General features: G+C 42.8%; 1 protein-coding gene across 1 annotated transcript in view; it reads right to left on the bottom strand.

The window, feature by feature from the left end:
• The window catches only part of zmat4a (zinc finger, matrin-type 4a), a 194,130-nt gene that overhangs the window by 131,116 nt on the left and 40,922 nt on the right, over positions 1 to 22,092 (bottom strand). The gene's annotated exons all lie outside the window — the stretch shown is intronic.

The raw sequence follows: 22,092 nt of genomic DNA, 5'->3' as shown, positions 1-22,092 counted from the left end.
CATGTGTAGAGTCCACACTGCTCTAGATAGTCACATCCGAGCTTCAACAGACTCTTATTCACTTAAAAAGGACAAACAAATATTTGATGAAATGACTGGAATCAAACCAATAGGTGTCGTTGACACTGGGGATGCCTGGGACACGTTTTTAAAAACACGTAAAAGTTTGAGAAGCACTGCAGCCAGAGAGGAGGAGGAGCCAAATGAGATAGTCAGGTGACGAGGGCTTGTGGGAGCTCTTCTGCTCGGCCGACACTCAGAGAGGGAGCTGTTCTCTTCCCTCTCTCTGGACCATCTTCTGCTTGTAACATTACCGCGCCATTTTAATTAAAGTACCCATTTGAACCTTCTCAGAGACTCCATTAGTCTCCCTTTTTAAAGCTTCTCTCCTGGACGCGAGAATAACGATCAAAGCGTAACACTTTGCATCTGTTTGGTATTGTTTCGTCTCTGTTAACGGTTGTTTTGTCTTTGAGTCTCTTCTGGGTCTTTTTGTGTCTTTATTTGGTTGTTTGTGTTTTTGTGGTTGTTTTGCGCGTCTTAGAAAAAGACCCCAAAGAGACCGGCATGTTCTAACATGCCGGTCTCTTTGGGGTCTTTTTGACGGACACAGATGGAGCACAGGCTCAACATTACGAGAGGAAATGGGGAAAAAAGCAAACCATCACCAGGTAAACAGAAACACAAGAAGAGACATGTTTACTGAGACTCTGACTGATGGAGTACCCTTACCTGAGATCCTGCTGATTCACCAGAGAGGGCAAAGTACACACATCCTTTACTCAAGTAGAAGTACAGATACTCGTGTTTAAAAATACTCTGGTGAAAGTAGAAGTACTGACTAAACGTCTTTACTCAAGTCAAAGTAAAGAGGCTTTGAAATGTACTTCAGTAAAAAGTACCCATAACTAGCAGCTGTTTTAAAGAGTACCTGACCTCCCTTTATATTAATAGAACAATAATGTCATTGTTAGCTAATGAATGTTTCCATGCTGAACAACGGCAACATGACAACGTTTCCATTGGTCCCTCTTCTTTAGAGAAGACCAGGAAATGATGGATACACGGATCGTGTTCAAATCAATAGGCACGCAATGACTCTAAAGAATAATGATCACGTATCAAACACACATTCAGACTAAAGGAACCAGCTGTTTGGAAAATGAGAGAAGTAGAAAGTACAGGTATTTGTGTTCAACATGTGAGAAGTAGAAAGTACAGGTATTTGAGTTCAACATGTAAGAAGTAGAAAGTACAGGTATTTGAGTTCAACATGTAAGAAGTAGAAAGTACAGGTATTTGAGTTCAACATGTAAGAAGTAGAAAGTACAGGTATTTGAGTTCAACATGTAAGAAGTAGAAAGTACAGGTATTTGAGTTCAACATGTGAGAAGTAGAAAGTACAGGTATTTGTGTTCAACATGTAAGAAGTAGAAAGTACAGGTATTTGAGTTCAACATGTAAGAAGTAGAAAGTACAGGTATTTGAGTTCAACATGTAAGAAGTAGAAAGTACAGGTATTTGAGTTCAACATGTAAGAAGTAGAAAGTACAGGTATTTGAGTTCAACATGTAAGAAGTAGAAAGTACAGGTATTTGTGTTCAACATGTAAGAAGTAGAAAGTACAGGTATTTGAGTTCAACATGTAAGAAGTAGAAAGTACAGGTATTTGAGTTCACATGTAAGAAGTAGAAAGTACAGGTATTTGAGTCCAACATGTAGAAGTAGAAAGTACAGGTATTTGTGTTCAACATGTAAGAAGTAGAAAGTACAGGTATTTGAGTTCAACATGTAAGAAGTAGAAAGTACAGGTATTTGTGTTCAACGTGTAAGAAGTAGAAAGTACAGGTATTTGGGTTCAACATGAGAGAAGTAGAAAGTACAGGTATTTGAGTTCAACATGTAAGAAGTAGAAAGTACAGGTATTTGAGTTCAACATGTAAGAAGTAGAAAGTACAGGTATTTGAGTTCAACATGTAAGAAGTAGAAAGTACAGGTATTTGAGTTCAACATGTGAGAAGTAGAAAGTACAGGTATTTGAGTTCAACATGTAAGAAGTAGAAAGTACAGGTATTTGGGTTCAACATGTAAGAAGTAGAAAGTACAGGTATTTGAGTTCAACATGTAAGAAGTAGAAAGTACAGGTATTTGAGTTCAACATGTAAGAAGTAGAAAGTACAGGTATTTGAGTTCAACATGTAAGATGTAGAAAGTACAGGTATTTGAGTTCAACATGTAAGAAGTAGAAAGTACAGGTATTTGAGTTCAACATGTAAGAAGTAGAAAGTACAGGTATTTGAGTTCAACATGTGAGAAGTAGAAAGTACAGGTATTTGAGTTCAACATGTAAGAAGTAGAAAGTACAGGTATTTGGGTTCAACATGTAAGAAGTAGAAAGTACAGGTATTTGAGTTCAACATGTAAGAAGTAGAAAGTACAGGTATTGAGTTCAACATGTAAGAAGTAGAAAGTACAGGTATTTGAGTTCAACATGTAAGAAGTAGAAAGTACAGGTATTTGAGTTCAACATGTGAGAAGTAGAAAGTACAGGTATTTGAGTTCAACATGTAAGAAGTAGAAAGTACAGGTATTTGGGTTCAACATGTAAGAAGTAGAAAGTACAGGTATTTGAGTTCAACATGTAAGAAGTAGAAAGTACAGGTATTTGAGTTCAACATGTAAGAAGTAGAAAGTACAGGTATTTGAGTTCAACATGTAAGAAGTAGAAAGTACAGGTATTTGAGTTCAACATGTGAGAAGTAGAAAGTACAGGTATTTGAGTTCAACATGTAAGAAGTAGAAAGTACAGGTATTTGAGTTCAACATGTGAGAAGTAGAAAGTACAGGTATTTGAGTTCAACATGTAAGAAGTAGAAAGTACAGGTATTTGTGTTCAACATGTGAGAAGTAGAAAGTACAGGTATTTGAGTTCAACATGTAAGATGTAGAAAGTACAGGTATTTGAGTTCAACATGTAAGAAGTAGAAAGTACAGGTATTTGAGTTCAACATGTAAGAAGTAGAAAGTACAGGTATTTGTGTTCAACATGTAAGAAGTAGAAAGTACAGGTATTTGAGTTCAACATGTAAGAAGTAGAAAGTACAGGTATTTGGGTTCAAAATGTAAGAAGTAGAAAGTACAATAAGTAGTGGAGTAAAGTACTGATATCAGAAAAATATACTGCAGTACAGTAACAAAGTATTTGTACTCCACTACTTCCCCCCTCTGTGATTCTCACACCTGTTCCCGAGCACCCGGAGGAAACAAAGCGTCTCGTTGTGTCTGAGAGGATCCGAGAGCACGCTGACATAATGAGGCTGAAGAGAAATCCATACTGCATTACCTCCACATCAGTGAGGGGGGGGGGGGGGGGTCATACTCCCCACCACACTGGGAAGACACATGAAACTAAAAACTAGCCTGGTTCCTAAAAAGAGATTTCTGCTATAATGGTCTCTGTTGGGGAAATCCTGAATGTCCTCTTCCAACATGAGAGCAACTTGATAACAAAGGTATCAACTGGAGCTGTGAACATGACAGGATGTGTGATTACCTAGAAGAGCATCAGGACTGTTTGAGGCATATGATAGCTATGTGATTAACATGATGATTCAGCCTCTATGGAGAGAGACATCAAGCATGCTCATTTCTGATGTGGAGCTAATCTGAAGTAAATACTGCTTTCTATTCCTCCATCTTGTGACTGTGTAACTCCCTCTCTTGGATATCAGCATGTGAAGGACACTGTTCAGGAACTAGTTGATGCTCTGTATGTGATGACTGCTTTCATTCATAGGTTCATTTCATTTCAATCTTTATTTCGAACAGATTAAAAAAATAACAATGGTTAATGCTATGAGGCTATATGCTCACTAGATGAAAGTCAGTTCCCCAATTCTTATCAGTTTATAGAGAGAGCAACACAGCGAAGCAGGCAGTTAGTCCAGAAACCTCCCATTAGCTATATATTAATACTTACATTTTACCAATATAACATTCCTAATAATGTCATTTAGTGTATTTTCCATGTGAGCATTGTGTGTTTACGTATAGCATTAGCTTCCAGAACAAACTGCTGCATCTGATTTATTCCCACTTGATGTGATGCCCACGCTGCAGAAATGTGTCCACGATACAGAAGTGTGTCAATCACTGCCTTTGAGCGACAGAATCAGAATCTAAACTGCTGAGAGGCTGCATGCCAACGAGCTCTGCTGTCCTTGAGGAAAGGACGCGACGAAAACATATTTGGTGCAATGAAGGAATGCAAAATAAAGAATAAAGCTGGAAGAACATTTTGGCTCCAGCTGATTAAGACTGTGTGGGGGGTAATCTGCTCAGATCACAGTGTGGATTAAAGGAGGAAGTCAGGATCAATATCTGGAAACAAGAGGGACCATTGTAAACACCACACTGTGCTCAGATGATCACTGGGTCAGGTTTTAACAAGAGATACCAATCACTACATGCTGGACCCCGACCAATCAGAGCAATCTTCTTCACAAATCGTTTGTTTTGGAGAGTTATGGTGGTTTTTGGAGAGCTAAGGTGTTTTTTGGAGAGCTAAGGTGTTTTTTGGAGAGCTAAGGTGTTTTTTGGAGAGCTAAGGTGTTTTTTGGAGAGCTACGGTGTTTTTTTAGAGAGGTAAGGTGGTATTTCGGAGAGTTAAGGTCGTATATTGGAAAGTTAAGGTGGTGTTTGGAGAGTAAAGGTGGTATTTACTTGGGCAAGACACTTCACCTGAACTTGCTCCTGTGGGTATTGTCCACAGTGACCATTGCATGTATAAAAAAAATATGTGTAATGTGTATTTGTAAAGTGCTTTGAGCATCTGGAAAAGCGCTATAATAAATGTAAGGAATTATTATTATTAATTATTTCGGAGAGTTAAGGTGTTTTTTTGGAGAGTTAAGGTGTTTTTTGGGAGAGTTATGGTGTTATTTAGGAGAGTTAAATTGGCATTTTGAAGAGTTAAGGTGTTTTTTTGGGGAGTTAAGGTGGTATTTCAGAGAGTTAAGGTTGTTTCTCGGAGAGTTATGTTGGTCATTTGGGGAGTTAAGGTGGAATTTCTAAGAGTTACGGTGGTATTTCAGAGAGTTAAGGTGGTATTTCTAAGAGTTACGGTGTTTTTTTGGAGAGTTAAGGTGGTTTTTCAGAAAGTTAAGGTGGTATTTCGGAGAGTTAAGGTGTTTTTTTTTAGAGTTAAGGTGGTTTTTCAGAGAGTTAAGGTGGTATTTCGGAGAGTTAAGGTGTTTTTTTGGAGAGTTAAGGTGGTTTTTGGGAGAGTTAAGGTGGTTTTTGGGAGAGTTAAGGTGGTTTTTGGGAGAGTTAAGGTGGTTTTTGGGAGAGCAAAGGTGGTTTTTGGGAGAGCAAAGGTGTTATTTAGGAGAGTTAAATTGGCATTTTGAAGAGTTAAGGTGTTTTTTTGGGGAGTTAAGGTGGTATTTCAGAGAGTTAAGGTCGTTTCTCTGAGAGTTATGTTGGTCATTTGGGGAGTTAAGGTGGAATTTCTAAGAGTTACGGTGGTATTTCAGAGAGTTAAGGTGGTATTTCGGAGAGTTAAGGTGTTTTTTTGGAGAGTTAAGGTGGTTTTTGGGAGAGTTATGGTGGTTTTTGGGAGAGTTAAGGTGGTTTTTGGGAGAGTTAAGGTGGTTTTTGGGAGAGCAAAGGTGGTTTTTGGGAGAGTTAAGGTGGTTTTTGGGAGAGTTAAGGTGGTTTTTGGGAGAGTTAAGGTGGTATTTCGGAGGGTTAAGGTGGTATTTCGGAGGGTTAAGGTGGTATTTCGGAGGGTTAAGGTCGTTTCTCGGAGAGTTAAGTTGGTCATTTGGAGAGTAACGGTGGTATATTGGAGAGTTAAGGTGTTTTTTTAGAGTTAAGGTGGTATTATGGAGAGTTACGGTGGTTTTTGGGACAAGCATCAGCCATCATGGACCAGGTGAACTAAAATGACTAGAATAAAACCATTTCTACGATTACCAGCAGCATGGCTCCAGGAAAGGCTGAATTGTTGTCTATTTGTATTGTTTATCGCACAGCGTTGGAAAGTAGGCAAACAGTCTGTGGAATACTTCTGTGCAATCCAAAATAACGTTAAATGTAAAACATTCATCCAAACCAAGTGTCCTTGCAACGCTGTATGATTGTTTCTGTCATGGCGTTAATTCCTTTCCTGATGATAATTCAGAATATGTGCACTTGCATTATTTTTAGATGTGCTCTTTGTGCAGATTTGCTTATATTACTGTTTGTCATTTCCCTTCATAAGCATCTTTGAAACGCATGTGTGTGTGTGTGTGTGTGTGTGTGTGTGTGTGTGTGTGTGTGTGTGTGTGTGTGTGTGTCTTCTCTTTCATGTTTTAATTACACGAGGCGACATAATGCTGAGAGTTAATCCTATTAGCATTAGGAACACAAACAGCTGATCTCACATGTCACATGACGGCGGCTCAAAACTGGTATTTTCAAACGTTCCCTATGAGCGCACTTCCTTTAGAGTTGTCGTGTGGGATTACCCGTCAGAAAGTGGCAAATAAAAAATGAATCCAACACCATGTCAGCAGGCGTTAGCTCTGCTACAGCTCATTACTTACATAAAACACTACAAATATCTATAAATATACCTCCCTATCACACAGCTTATGCTAATGTGATGGTTCACATTGTCCTTACATTTAAATCAGAAGTAATACGCTCTGGTATTTTCAAATCACTGTTCCTGTCACTTAGTACCTCATAAATATCTAATAAACCTCACTTCAGCTGGCTTTACCAACGCAGTCAGTTTCAATCAGGAGATAAATCAGAGTTAAATGTGTAAGGACAGGAACCAACATCAATATCGGCAGTCGCATGTGAATTTACAGCAACCTGATTGGCTAAAGTAGGCCTCAGAGGAATAATGGATGGATTTCCTCCACCTGATAGAGATGGTATCCTTATTATTTTGGGGAATAAAAGTGTATTTTAGAGTTAAATTGGTATTTTGGAGTGGAGAGGTGGTACTGTATATTGTAGAGTTAAGGAGATATTTTAGAGTTAAGGTGTATTTTGGAGAGTTAAGGAGGTATTTTAGAGTTAAGGAGTTAAGGAGGTATTTTAGAGTTAAGGAGTTAAGGAGGTATTTTAGAGTTAAGGTGTATTTTGGAGAGTTAAGGAGGTATTTTAGAGTTAAGGAGTTAAGGAGGTATTTTAGAGTTAAGGAGTTAAGGAGGTATTTTAGAGTTAAGGAGGTATTTTAGAGTTAAGCTGGTATTTTGGAGAGAAATACCCCCCCCCCCCCAGTTGACAGTTCACGAGCGTGCTCTCTCTCTCCCCCCACCCCCAACAGCACTATGTTAGTGGCGAGTTCAGACCCGACGGGTAATAATGGATTATGACGGAAATGTTACGATCCTGTCTGTCAAAATGACGGACAGCGAAAAAGTCTAACGCCACCTCAGTGGGACGGAGAGATATGCTTTGGCCATGGGTGAAGGCAGTGGGTCAAACTGTGCATTGTCTCTCCACCACTTCAAAAACAATACAGTGTTTGCCAAGAAGGTGAGGCTTATTGACAGAGATATAGATATACTGTTCATACTTGTCAATGTCTCTAGGTGTGTACATGTAGCACTGTAAATACCATGTCCTGTTGTTTCATGTTCATGTTGTAACCTACTTGCTGCCATGTTGGACAGGTCTCCCTTGAAAAAGAGATCGATGGGACCATCTGGTTGAATACATTTGTTTTTGTATTAACCGTGTAATATTGCGGTAGATTGTGTCAGTCTCAAAACGGTATTGAGACGTTTATATATTGCGATATTCGGTGTATCGTTACATCCCTAATAACCTGCACTTATCCTGCATACGTTTTTTGAACTATCCCCATCCTCTGTCTGATCGTAATGAACCCTCCCTCACTTCCCTCCTGAACCCCAGGACGTTTCTCACCCAGGTTAAGGAGGAGAAGCGGTTCGCAAAAGACTATTCGACAGAAACCTAGACAGCAGGAAGCTGACGGAGCGTTTCCTCCTGGCAGCTCGCAGAACTCGACAAAAAGAGGAACAGGAGAAACGGCGTCCTGTGTCGTCTCCGTCGGGCTTTCACATCCCTATCTGACGGAGCAGCAGAGTAAATACATCGTCATTCTGCCGGCTCCACAGAAGATTTTTCACTTCACTGATTTGTCTTTATCTGGCAGCTCCTAATATTACATCTCATTGCTGTTCCCCAGAGCTTAGAGGCTTTGCTTCCTCGTTTTCTAAAGATTTAAAGATGACTTTTCATGAAGGAGGGACTGATGGAAACAGTGAGCGCCGCAGAGCAGAGAGGAGACTGGATTCTGCTTGTCTGTATACATAACACCTGTCCGTCTCCTGGATCTACAAAATAACCTCTCAAGGATAAGTCCGATAAGCATATTCAGATGATGTATTCATTCTTTATTTTAATTAAGTGCATGTATGCGTTCAACCTTATTAACCTAAAGTAATGTCATATCAGTCTTTGTCATTTCATTTGAACAAGTCAAGGTTTTACTTGTGGTCATTTTGGTGTTTCTAAATAAATGTATATTCATTAAATAGTTTAACTAAATAATACATTTCACTTTATGAATTGTGATCTGCGAGAGTTTCTGTTTTGTTTTTTATACTTTGTCCAGGCCCAGCTCCGAGACTTCTGGTTCAATCGCCAAAAGAGTGGAGCAGTGACGAGTCCTAAAGCCAGGAAGTGAGTCAGCATGTCACCACTTCCTGTTCCCTGGTCTCAGAGCCAATGGGATCTCTCCATAGGGTTTAGGAAACTATCTGAACTAAGGTCTGTGTTTGAGACACATTGAAGAGACGGATCACGTTTTGTTCTTAAGCAATCATACACGAGAGGCCGTTCTTTAACGTCATTATTGGTACGACAGTACTGCGGCAGGACCGAGGCGCTTGCGCCGAGGTCCGTACGCCTGTACTGGAGTACTATAACACAAACTATCATTGTAATCAACAATATCGTAAACTAATTTCATAATGTGCTAATTTGCTCCCAAACCTTCACTTTCTGCTTGAGTTAATCTCCGTCAGAAAGTAGTTCCTATAAAGTAGTTCCCTTGGTAACGAGAGCCGATCAATCGAACACTCCTGCTTCCCCGCTTACAGTTATTGATATAATTATAGTAAATAATATATTAATAACCAATTTATTGAAAACAATTTATTGACAACAATTCTTGAATTAGGCTATTTATTTATTTATTTACATATTTAACATTTTGGCTTCAGAATGAAGGTGGATGTTCATGCTGCCATTAAACGTGCAATTTTTGAAACAACTCATGAACTCCATGCCAGACTTTTGTGCAGTTGGTGCTGTGGTGTTCACGGAAGAGCTTTCCTCCAGTGGCCGTTTGGCGTGTCCCGGACCGGCAAAAAGCGCGTTGCTCCACATATTTCTGTTGTCCAGATGATAACTATAAAATCTGACATTTTTAGCTAACGATTTTCCAACGAGAGACAATGTAACAATGTAACGGCTGTGTGTCGCTATGGAAACCACTACTTCTCCGCTGCTTTCTTGTTCCAGTTAGCTTTTGAATGGTGGTACTTCTCCAGTTGGTCTGCCTGCTCTTCACGCAGCTCTGCATGTTGTCGTTTAGGTGCTTTTTTTTCTAGGCACTCCTCAATCCAGTCCTCCACAGTAAGACCCCCCCGGAGGTTGAAGTTAATCTTAAATGTTTCCATATTATGTTTGGAAGTTTGTTTCGTAACGTAAAAAGGAGGGTTTCTGCCCCGTTACTTCTCCGCTGCTTTCTTGTTCCAGTTTGAAAAGCAAACTGCTTGCAGTTTGCTTTTCAGGCCAAGGGTATACCGTTTTTCTCAGACGCGGAGGGATACTGACTTGTTGTGAAAAGGCACGTTCTATTTGACCGTTCTTTGATCGTGGAATCAAACACGCCTATTGACCAATCAGAGAGCTTGCTCACACCTATGTGTTATAGAATAGGACATTAAATCATCAGCAGTGACCCCACTGGTGATTTCTGAAGAGTGGACGTGTCTGAGAAACGATGGTTGTTACCAAGTGGCTGAATAGGACTACAGAAGTCGTGGAGGCCGTTGTACGTCATTACGCCGAACACGTGAACACTCCTCTGAGTTAGTTTCTGTTCTGCTTGAAAGCAAGTCCCTGCCTCCTGCAAAGTGTTCAAACAAACGCTTCAACTCGTTCCATCTAGAATCTGTGTGTTTGAATCTGGATCTAAAGTTGGCGTGACGTTGAAGTCGTGCTGCTGGACTCGCCTGTAGCTCCTTTATAGCATCACGTTAACATTTAGCTTCTGGCCATTAGATTTATGATTAGGACATTATAAAAGTAGACATGTGGAGATGATCCTGAACAAAACGTGCATTTATCAAACAGGTTCGTTTTCCACAGATCTTAATTCCAGCTATTTTCCTAAATCCTCTGGAGAGATCCCATTGGCTCTGAGACGAGGGAACAGGCAGCTTCCTGCAGGGTAAATACGTCATCCCTGCTCCGCTCTATAAAAAGACTTATTTAAAGAAACTGTATTTGCATTTGGGTCCAATCCCTCTATTCTCTGCACGGCCAAACTGAATCACAACTAAAAACCATTTAACAGATTTGTGTAAAATGCATCTTGTGCCTCGTGGGGTTAGATGTGTTGTATAGAAATTAAAATAATAATAATAAATGTTATTTATAAGCGCACTTTTCATTAGAGTAAACACAATTCAAAGTGCTACAGAGTAAAATGGTTGAAACAAAACATTTGGAGAGTAAAGGTTGTATTTTGGGGAATAAAGACGGAGTAAAAAAGGTGGTATTTTGGAGTTACGGTTGTATTATGGGAGTTACTGTTACTTTTAAGGGTTACGATGGTATTTTGTAGAGTTAGATTGGTTTACGAAGAGTTAAGGTGGAATTTCTGAGAGTTGAAGTGGTGTTTTGGAGATAAGAGGTGGTATTTCGAAACAAAACAAAGCAAAAATAAATAAATATATATAATAAAGTAAACAACAGAATCAAAAACAATGAACTAAAATCCTTCCTGGGAGTTTCAATGAAATAATTAGTTCATTTCATTTCAAACCTTTATTTAATCAGATTGGTCCCATTGAGATCATAGATAGTTAAGCGTGTTAAGGTGGTATTTCGGAGAGTTAATGTGGTTTTTGGAGAGTTAAGGTGTTTTTGGAGAGTTAAGGTGTTTTTGGAGAGTTAAGGGGGTATTTCGGAGAGTTAATGTGGTTTTTGGAGAGTTAAGGTGTTTTTGGAGAGTTAAGGGGGTATTTCGGAGAGTTGGGGTGATTTGGAGAGTTAAGGGGGTATTTCGGAGAGTTGAGGTGATTTGGAGAGTTAAGGGGGTATTTCGGAGAGTTAAGGTGTTTTTGGAGAGTTAAGGGGGTATTTCGGAGAGTTAAGGTGTTTTTGGAGAGTTAAGGGGGTATTTCGGAGAGTTGAGGTGGTATTTGGACGTAAAACCCTTCCACAGTCACAGTGAAATAATGAAATCTGAATCTCACGCTCTCTGAAAGTGACACGCTTCCTCTCCCTTTTAATCGGGTTAATCATCTCTCCAGAGCTTCACCTCTCTCTCTCTCAGTGCTTTCTAAAGGGCCGGCTAACAGCTGATCTCTCAGGATTCCTCCTCCATTAATAACTCCTCCTTCGCCGCGGATCATAATTAAACCGTGTGAACGCCACTGCTTCACAGCGAGCTAAATAAAAAGGGAGTTTGCTTCGTCTCAGCGGTGCAGTTACTTCTGAAGCCGTGGGCCACTTTGTGTTCGGAGGCGTTTTAATTACCTTCCTCTCGACACATTCCTGCGGAGGTCACCATTGTCTTTCATCTAATGAGAAGGACTTCTTATAAAAGGCAGTTTTACGGTGGATGATGTGCTACGCTCTGCACGCTAAACGCTGGAACACTTTGCAGCCTCTTCAATTATCCCCGCGATGTCTCGTTTCATTACCGCACACTATCTGCCGTCAGCGGATCATCATGGGGGATCATGGGAATTAGACTTTGAACTCTTTGCAGGATGCACGAAAAGCTAGAGCTGCAACTTCAGGAAGAGTTAGAGTCATGTCGAAGGACGCTTTTATTAAAGAGATACTCAAAAGCTTTCAGTATCCCTTCCTATCCGTCTGAAAAACATTGATTTAACAGGTTCTCCTCTTGGTCACTATGGGAACAGGTTACAGGTGCAGAATACCAACATTCAACGTAAACGTTCACTTCTATGGATGATCAGTGCCCATTTTCAGAAAAATCTCTTTAAATCTACTTTAATCTGTTCAGGTTTTCAGTGGTTCATGAAAGGGTAAGGCGTGTGGCGCAGTGGACTAGTGCGTTGGTGTTGGGATCAAGGGAGCACAGGTTCAAACCCCACTGCAGTCAGCATGTCGTTGTGTCCCTGAGACTCTTCACCCCAAAGTGCTCCTGTGGGGATCGTCCACAGTATTGAGTATGTGAGTCTCTCTGGATAAAAGCGTCTAACATGTGATGTAATGAAATCCACACAACGCTAGCTGCTGGTTTATGTTCCACAGCAAGTATTGTGAGCTGTATCTATAATATTTACATTTGACTGTGTATAGAACGCTCAGACTGCCATATTGTTGACTGTTTTAGAAATAGCAACAGTCCCTTAACTTCGATATGAACACGACTTGTGTCAAACACTGTCTACAGCTACAGTGGGTTATATTGGATAATCAAACTAAATCAAACTGGATTTTTAGACGACCAAACTGAGAAAACACAGCCCGATGTGGCCAATGTGTTTCCAATGTAGAAGAGGAAGACAAACTCTATTCATCCCTGAGGAGAAATTCACTTTTATTTAATCGGACAGAATCCAACAGCAATATTGGCCGTCGCATGTGAATTTGCAGCAACATCATTGCATAAAGTAAACCTCAGATGAATAATGGATGGATTTAATCTGCATGATAGAGATTATATCCTTATGATTTGGGGGAATAAAGGTAGATTTATTTTAGTTAAGGTGGTATTTTATGAGCGTTAAGGAGTTATTTTAGAGTTAAGGTGGTATTTTGCTTTGTTAAGGTGGTATTGTGGAGAGAAGAGGTGGTATTTTAGAGTTAAGTTGGTATTTTGGTTTGTTTAGGTGGTATTTTGGAGAACAGGTAGTATTTTGTAGGGTTAAGGTGGTATTTTGGAGAGTTAAGGTGGTATTTTGGTTTGTTTAGGAGGTATTTTGGAGTTAAAGTGGTTTTATGGAGAGTTATGGTGGTATTTCTGAGAGTTTAGGAGGTATTTTGGAGAATTAAGGTGGTATTTTGTAGGGTTAAGGTAGTATTTTGGAGAATTAAGGTGGTATTTTGTAGGGTTAAGGTAGTATTTTGGTTTGTTTAGGAGGTATTTTGGAGTTAAAGTGGTTTTATGGAGAGTTAAGGTGGACATTTGGAAAGTAAAGGTGGTTTTAGTGGATAATCAAACACAATCAAACTGGATTTTTAGACGACCAAACTGAGAAAACACAGCCCGATGTTGCCCATCTTTGTACAATATTGAAGAGGAAGACAAACTCGATTAATCCCTGAGGAGAAATGCACTTTTATTTAATGCAAAGTGCTGCTTGTTGGTCCAACAGGTCGAGCTGCTGAATCAACCTCTGATGAAGAGTTAGTTTGCTCTCCTGAAACCCAAGTGGAAATATCCTTTCAAAAGAGAAGTTGAATATCTCATCAGTGAGTATTTATTCCTCGTTTCTTGAGGAGGCGTTGGAGCCAACACGTGAACGCGTCCCTCCGCTCACACTCCATCTGTAGCGGGGGTGTATGAGCGAGTGTTATCGACGAGATAATCTGCATTTTCCATGCCCGCTCTGTTTGACCTCTGCAGATATTGATTTGTAGAGGAGAGGATTAGTGGAGTGGCTCAGAGTGAGAACTACAGTGCGCTCCAGATACACACACACACACACACACACACACACACACACACACACACACACACACACACACACACACACACACACACACACACACACCATCACTGAGGCCGATACGATACATTAACGATACCTTTGAAACACCAGGTGATGCGATGCGATACGATTCACCCCTGTTGCGATACAGTTCGATACGATTTGATTCAACATTATTCAAAATAATGATACTCCAATTTGGTACGACAGAGGATTTTGTTTTATTCCTCGTATGCAGCAAATCATAAATTAACAAAAAAGTGCTTTACATATTTGGTTCCCTCTGCTAGCGCATCCCATCATGCTGTTTCTTTTTGACCTTAAAGAAAAAACCACTTGGACCTTTCACAAACTGGCCTTTTCACAGTGTGGTGCTGTTCTGTCTCCAGAGTACAGTTCAATGTGATAACACCTCACAGTTCAACTATTTAAGGATGCATTGCTCATGATTAGCAATGTGCTAATAACAGCTACCACAGAGCAATGCCCATACAGCTGCTGCCTGATGTGCTGACACTCATCCAGAGGCTGACTCACCAGTGAGCAGAAAGCAGTGGTTTCTATGGGAACAATAAAGAAAACAAAGAACCTTTCACAGACAGGTCTTTCATAACTGCTGACAGTAAGGAAGACATTAAACTGTGATTGGCCGTCACAGGCTGCTGGAAACACCTCTCTCTGACAGAACACCTCACTGAGTGATTTCACTCATAACTGTCAGGTTTCTCTTTTCAGCCGCAGACCCCACGTCGCCTCTTTATGTGTGTCGCTAAGTTCCTCAAACTACTTGTGTACTTTAAAGCGGCTCGGCATCGTTTCCAACTTCCTTGCGCTTTGTCAAGTTGTCCGTCTTTCTTGATGAATCCGAAGTTCATGGTTCTTTATTTAGTCGTACGTACATAGCTAGAGTGTAGCTATGCCGATGAAGATCTTAGGTCACGGGCTTCTCCGACAGAGCGACACAAAACACAGATACACAGAAAATAGTTTGATCTGTAGGTATTTTTGGGTGTTTCTCTTTCTCCTCGACTTCCATGTTTGTTGGTAACTGAGGCGGCTCTCGGCCTCCGTAGTGCGAAGCAAAGGTCGTCTCTGCGGAGTGCTGACAGGATGAGGGGATATTATATGAAAGGAAAATTCACATTTTCTCAAAGGATTACTCTCTGTCAATGTTATTCATTTGTTTTGTATAAGGAGCTATTGTACAGTCTCTTGCTTTAAAGAACTGCAATAAAATGGCTCTTCAATATTAGTATTCTACCAGCATTCATGTATTAACGCTCCAGTAATGACTTCTCCTTTCTCCATGTAGTAACAGAGCGCTGCAGAAAAAAAACTCTTTCTACGAGCTTTTAGCACAACTTTCCAAATCAGGGACCAGTAAGTTCTTAGTGTAAAGTGTTGGCTTTTTGTTTCGATTATTACTGCTTCTATAGAATCTTCCAGCTGTGTGCGTCACTCTTTAGTGTCCCCTGGTCTCCAGCTGTGTGCATCACTCTTTAGTGTCCCCTGGTCTCCCAGCTGTGTGCATCACTCTTTAGTGTCCCCTGGTGTCCAGCTGTGTGCGTCACTCTTTAGTGTCCCCTGGTCTCCCAGCTGTGTGCATCACTCTTTAGTGTCCCCTGGTCTCCCAGCTGTGTGCGTCACTCTTTAGTGTCCCCTGGTCTCCAGCTGTGTGCGTCACTCTGTAGTGTCCCCTGGTCTCCAGCTGTGTGCGTCACTATGTAGTGTCCCCTGGTCTCACAGCTGTGTGCATCACTCTTTAGTGTCCCCTGGTGTCCAGCTGTGTGCGTCACTCTTTAGTGTCCCCTGGTCTCCAGCTGTGTGCATCACTCTTTAGTGTCCCCTGGTCTCCCAGCTGTGTGCATCACTCTTTAGTGTCCCCTGGTCTCCAGCTGTGTGCGTCACTCTTTAGTGTCCCCTGGTCTCCAGCTGTGTGCGTCACTCTTTAGTGTCCCCTGGTCTCCCAGCTGTGTGCGTCACTCTTTAGTGTCCCCTGGTCTCACAGCTGTGTGCGTCACTCTTTAGTGTCCCCTGGTCTCCCAGCTGTGTGTGTCACTCTTTAGTGTCCCCTGGTCTCCAGCTGTGTGCGTCACTCTTTAGTGTCCCCTGGTCTCCCAGCTGTGTGCGTCACTTTTTAGTGTCCCCTGGTCTCCCAGCTGTGTGCGTCACTCTTTAGTGTCCCCTGGTCTCCCAGCTGTGTGCGTCACTCTTTAGTGTCCCCTAGTCTCTCAGCTGTGTGCGTCACTCTTCAGTGTCCCCTGGTCTCCCAGCTGTGTGCGTCACTCTTTAGTGTCCCCTGGTCTCTCAGCTGTGTGCGTCACTCTTCAGTGTCCCCTGGTCCCCCAGCTGTGTGCGTGACTCTTTAGTGTCCCCTGGTCTCTCAGCTGTGTGCGTCACTCTTCAGTGTCCCCTGGTCCCCCAGCTGTGTGCGTGACTCTTTAGTGTCCCCTGGTCTCCCAGCTTTAGTTTTACCAAAATAACTTGATTTAATTGTATTTAAAATAACATTTCCAAAGAAATAAATCCTTTGAATCTGCCTATTCAGTTTCTGTTTGAATGTGAAGGGTTAAATGAAAGAAGCTTGTCTCTGCGAGGTGAAGAGAGGAGCTGATTGGACGTCCAGCTATGAATTCACAGAGGGCCAGCTATAGTAACTGAACGAGAGAGTAATGTCAACTGACAGTACAATTGACCAATCACATCTTCCCTCTAAATGGGTGGCTTTTATTATCGGGGACTTTATGACAAGTTCCGCCCGCTGTGAAGCTATTCTTGTTTCCATAGCAACAACAACTTCCTGTCAACAGTGTAAACTCGCCTTCAAAATAAAAGTATGCCAAATTACACTTAAGACATACAAGTGCAACGAAAGAAACAAACACAATGCAATATCCTTTTCAATTTCAAAGAACACAAATAGGGTTATTTACAGGTGTTGTTTTGTGAGGTAGAGGGTCGCTTTCATTGATGCGTTTTGCACCCCGGGCCGTTGTATTTCCGCTGAGGTATACGCTGTGATGTAATAACTATTTAGGGAAACGGTGGGGTCAGAGGGCCTAGGTATACAAGTCACGGCTCGCCACTGATCGTATCGCAATACTCGGCATATTATGGCTTAAGTATCGCGATAGTATGGTATCGTGGGGACCCTGGTGATTCCCACCCCTAATGTGAATCTTCTGCCAGCACAAACTCACGAGAACTCCCACACATTTGCTCGCAGGTCACTTCCCATTTCCATTATCTCTGTGAATAACAGCCTGTCAAGTTCACCCCGATGTAGAACACATGCAAAAAGGAGACAAATGCATAAATTACCAGCAGCTTGGAGAGTGTTTGAACTGTGAACCAGAGACGCTGTGATCCTCTGCAGAAGAGCGGAGGCTTTGATGTGCATAAAAGAAGGTTTAAATATCAATTACTCCCCTGTCTGCACTGTCACACCAGAGCCACCGTCACTGTGGAGTTTAAAACTCGACAAAAGGCAATGTGCGACAGATTCAAAGGGGCATCGACGGGATCAGAGTTCAGTGCGTTAGTGGGAGGAAAGATGAAGATGGGGGGATGAATCTGAAGCCTTTGAAATCATCACCGTTTGATTTAACCGTGCCTCAAAAGGAGATGCCTCTGTTTCCTGTTTTACTTTGAAAGGAGTTGACCCCCTGTCTCATGTGTCTGTGTTTCCCCTCCTCTCTGATTGTGTTTCCCCTCTCTTGTGATTATTGTGTATTGAGTCTTGCCTTCCCTTGTGTTCCTTGTCGATTCGTCGTGGGGTTTTGTTCTGATGTCTGGATGTCCCTGGTCTGCCCTCCTGTGTTCCCGGTTTATTTGTTACTTTCCCTTTTGTTCCACCTTGTCTTTTTATTTATTTCCGTCCCCAGCCTATTTGGACTGCTTTTGGGTCTGCATATACCAAACCGTGACCCCCGACCCCCTGCTGTGCTGAGATTGGTGCTTAATTGAGGGGATTTTACAGATCATTAAGTGGGCACATATCAACACTGCGCATGTTCTAAATGCATGTTTGGAATGGATTACAGTCAAACCTAAACTGGTCTTTTCACAGAGTTGCAGAAAGTAATATATGCAGCCCCTAAAATATGCGGTTTGATGAAGGTCAACTTGCATATTTTCTACTTTTTAAAGCTGTTTTTTTTCTATTTTGAGATGGTTAAATGTAACCTTATGTGCAATGCTTTGTTTGTTTATGCTGCTGCAACACAAACATTCCCAATTTAGGATCAATAAAGTACATCTCATGTTATTAGTTTGGGTTTCGGACACTGTTAGACGATCCTGAAAGCACCGGTTCGCTTGATACCTTGATCACTAAAACAATGTGTCACAGGCTGGTTCTGTTGTTACTGAAGATGAATTCACTTTAAAATGTTAACACTAGTTTGTATCTTTTTAAGATCAGCAGTCACTTATTCTTAATGATTTTCTTATTTGTTTACACCACGCAGACACCTATTAATCTCCAGAGCATTCATTTCTCCTTCTCTCCCATGTATTTCTCATTCTTTAACATGGAGACGGTACGGTGGTTTAGCCGCAGACTGGACCCTGGATCTTTTTTTGACTTATCAGCTTTTCTGTAGGACTAACCATTACAAATTAAACTGGAACACTGTCCTCCTCCTAAGTGCAAAATAACTTCCTGTATCCTAAAGAGAAGTGTACTGTATTCCCTCTGTGTGTGTTCTGTTCGTCAGCGTGACCCAAACATGTCAGGAAGCATCAGAGCAGAACTGAGCAGAAAGAGGATCCATAGTTTCTCCAGCAGGCGACGGGCCAAGTGCCGCATTCAGCATTCGGCATTCGGCATCCGGCATCCGGCATCCGGCATCCGGCATCCGGCATCCGGCATCCGGCATCCGGCATTCAGGCATCCGGCATCCGGCATCCGGCATCCACCATTCAGCATCCAGCATTCAGCATCCAGCATCCAGCATCCACCATTCAGCATCCAGCATTCAGCATCCAGCATCCAGCATCCAGCATCCAGCATCCAGCATCCAGCATCCAGCATCCACCATTCAGCATCCAGCATCCAGCATCCAGCATTCAGCATCCAGCATCCAGCATTCAGCATCCAGCATTCAGCATCCAGCATCCAGCATCCAGCATCCACCATTCAGCATCCAGCATTCAGCATCCAGCATCCAGCATCCAGCATCCAGCATCCAGCATCCAGCATCCAGCATCCAGCATCCAGCATCCACCATTCAGCATTCAGCATCCAGCATCCAGCATCCAGCATCCAGCATTCAGCATCCAGCATCCAGCATCCAGCATTCAGCATCCAGCATCCAGCATCCAGCATCCAGCATCCAGCATCCAGCATCCAGCATCCAGCATTCAGCATCCAGCATTCAGCATCCAGCATTCAGCATCCAGCATTCAGCATCCAGCATCCACCATTCAGCATCCAGCATTCAGCATCCAGCATCCAGCATTCAGCATCCAGCATTCAGCATCCACCATTCAGCATCCAGCATTCAGCATCCAGCATCCAGCATCCAGCATTCAGCATCCACCATTCAGCATCCAGCATTCAGCATCCAGCATTCAGCATCCAGCATCCAGCATCCAGCATCCAGCATCCAGCATTCAGCATCCAGCATCCAGCATCCAGCATTCAGCATCCACCATTCAGCATCCAGCATCCAGCATCCAGCATTCAGCATCCAGCATCCAGCATTCAGCATCCAGCATCCAGCATCCAGCATTCAGCATCCAGCATCCAGCATCCAGCATCCAGCATCCAGCATTCAGCATCCAGCATCCAGCATCCAGCATCCAGCATCCAGCATCCAGCATCCAGCATCCAGCATCCAGCATCCAGCATTCCAGCATCCAGCATTCAGCATCCAGCATCCAGCATCCAGCATTCAGCATCCAGCATCCAGCATTCAGCATCCAGCATTCAGCATCCAGCATCCAGCATCCAGCATTCAGCATCCAGCATTCAGCATTCCAGCATCCAGCATCCAGCATTCAGCATTCAGCATCCAGCATCCAGCATTCAGCATCCAGCATTCAGCATCCAGCATTCAGCATCCAGCATCCAGCATTCAGCATCCAGCATTCAGCATCCAGCATTCAGCATCCAGCATCCAGCATTCAGCATCCAGCATTCAGCATCCAGCATCCAGCATCCAGCATCCAGCATCCAGCATCCAGCATCCAGCATCCAGCATCCAGCATCCAGCATTCAGCATCCACCATCCAGCATCCAGCATCCAGCATCCAGCATTCAGCATCCAGCATCCAGCATCCAGCATTCAGCATCCAGCATTCAGCATTCAGCATCCAGCATCCAGCATCCAGCATTCAGCATTCAGCATCCAGCATCCAGCATTCAGCATCCAGCATCCAGCATCCAGCATTCAGCATCCAGCATTCAGCATCCAGCATCCAGCATTCAGCATTCAGCATCCAGCATCCAGCATCCAGCATCCAGCATTCAGCATCCACCATCCAGCATCCAGCATCCAGCATTCAGCATCCAGCATCCAGCATCCAGCATCGAGCATTCAGCATCCAGCATCCAGCATCCAGCATCCAGCATCCAGCATCGAGCATTCAGCATCCAGCATCCAGCATCCAGCATCCAGCATCCAGCATCCAGCATCCAGCATCCAGCATCCAGCATCCAGCATCCAGCATCCAGCATTCAGCATTCAGCATCCAGCATTCAGCATCCAGCATCCACCATTCAGCATCCAGCATTCAGCATCCAGCATCCACCATTCAGCATCCAGCATTCAGCATCCAGCATCCAGCATCCAGCATTCAGCATCCACCATCCAGCATCCAGCATTCAGCACACAATAACAAAATGAATATTTGATTTGGACGCTGGCAGCCACTTCCTGTCTCCTGCAACGAGGAACAAAGCAGGATCTCCTGTTTCACAGCTTTAAATAGAAATAGAACCGCCCTGCAGGACGCACAGAGACTCAGAGACAAACTTATGAAGTTCCTACACATCGAGACAATAGTGTACTTTGGGTGGCTCCACAAAGTCTGGCTAACATCAATGACAAAATGTGCTTGCAGTTACTAAAACACAACAATGTCAGAAACTTTGAGTAAAAACAACTATAATACACTTATTCAAGCTGACATTGGACATCAAGCTGGATTTGAGACTTTCTAACCAACAGACCCCAGCATGTCAGGTTGGATAATCTCTCTTCCATGACCCTCTGCCTACATACCGGTGTCCCACAAGGCTGCGTGCTGAGCCCCCTCCTCTACTCCATACGACTGTACCCCTGTACATGGTTCAAACACCATGATCAAGTATGCAGACGACACAACGGTGATCGGCCTCATCCACAACAACGATGAGACGGCCTACAGGGAGGAGGTTCAGCTGACTGAGTGGTGTGCTGACAATAACCTGACCCTTAACACAACAACAACAAAATAACTCATTGTGGACTTCAGGAAATCGAAAGGCAACACACACGCTCCCATCCACATAAATGGAACGGAGGTGGAGTGTGTGTCTAGCTTCAGGTTCCTGGGGGTCCACATATCCGATGACCTCTCATGGTCCAACAACACCACTAGTAAAGAAGGCTCACCAGCGTCTCTTCTTCCTGAGGAGACTAAAGAAAGATCACCTCTCTCCTCAGATTCTGGTGAACTTGTATCGCTGCACCATTGAGAGCATCCTGACCAGCTGTATCACAGCCTGGTATGGGAACTGCACAATGCTCAATAGGAAGGCATTGCAGGGGGTGACGAAAATCCCTTGTTTACTGAATCCAAAACAATAAGCCAGTGATTTGTTGCTGTTGAAAAGCCGTGCACCTTCGAAATCCTTCATGTACACCCGGTATGTTTATGTGTGCTTTGTGTGTGCTTTGTGTGTGCTTTGTGTGTGCTTTGTGTGTGCTTTGTGTGTGTGAGGACCCCAGGAAGAACGGGATCCTAATAAAGAATAAGAACACGGTTAAATTTCTCCTGCCATTATTCCATTAAACCTCCATTAGCTCTGTGCTGAGGTTTAGGAGACACATGTGTTCCCAGGTGAGTTCACTGAGGGGCTCAGCTGGGGCTCAGGTGTAAACTCCATCTGAGTGTGTCTGGGGGGGGGGACACAACATGACCCTAAACATTT

This window comes from Gymnodraco acuticeps, unplaced genomic scaffold (assembly GCF_902827175.1).
Source record: "Gymnodraco acuticeps unplaced genomic scaffold, fGymAcu1.1, whole genome shotgun sequence".
Lineage (NCBI taxonomy): Eukaryota > Metazoa > Chordata > Actinopteri > Perciformes > Bathydraconidae > Gymnodraco > Gymnodraco acuticeps.
The sequence above is the reverse complement of the archived record's forward strand: the minus strand, read 5'-3'. Positions and strand labels throughout refer to the sequence as shown.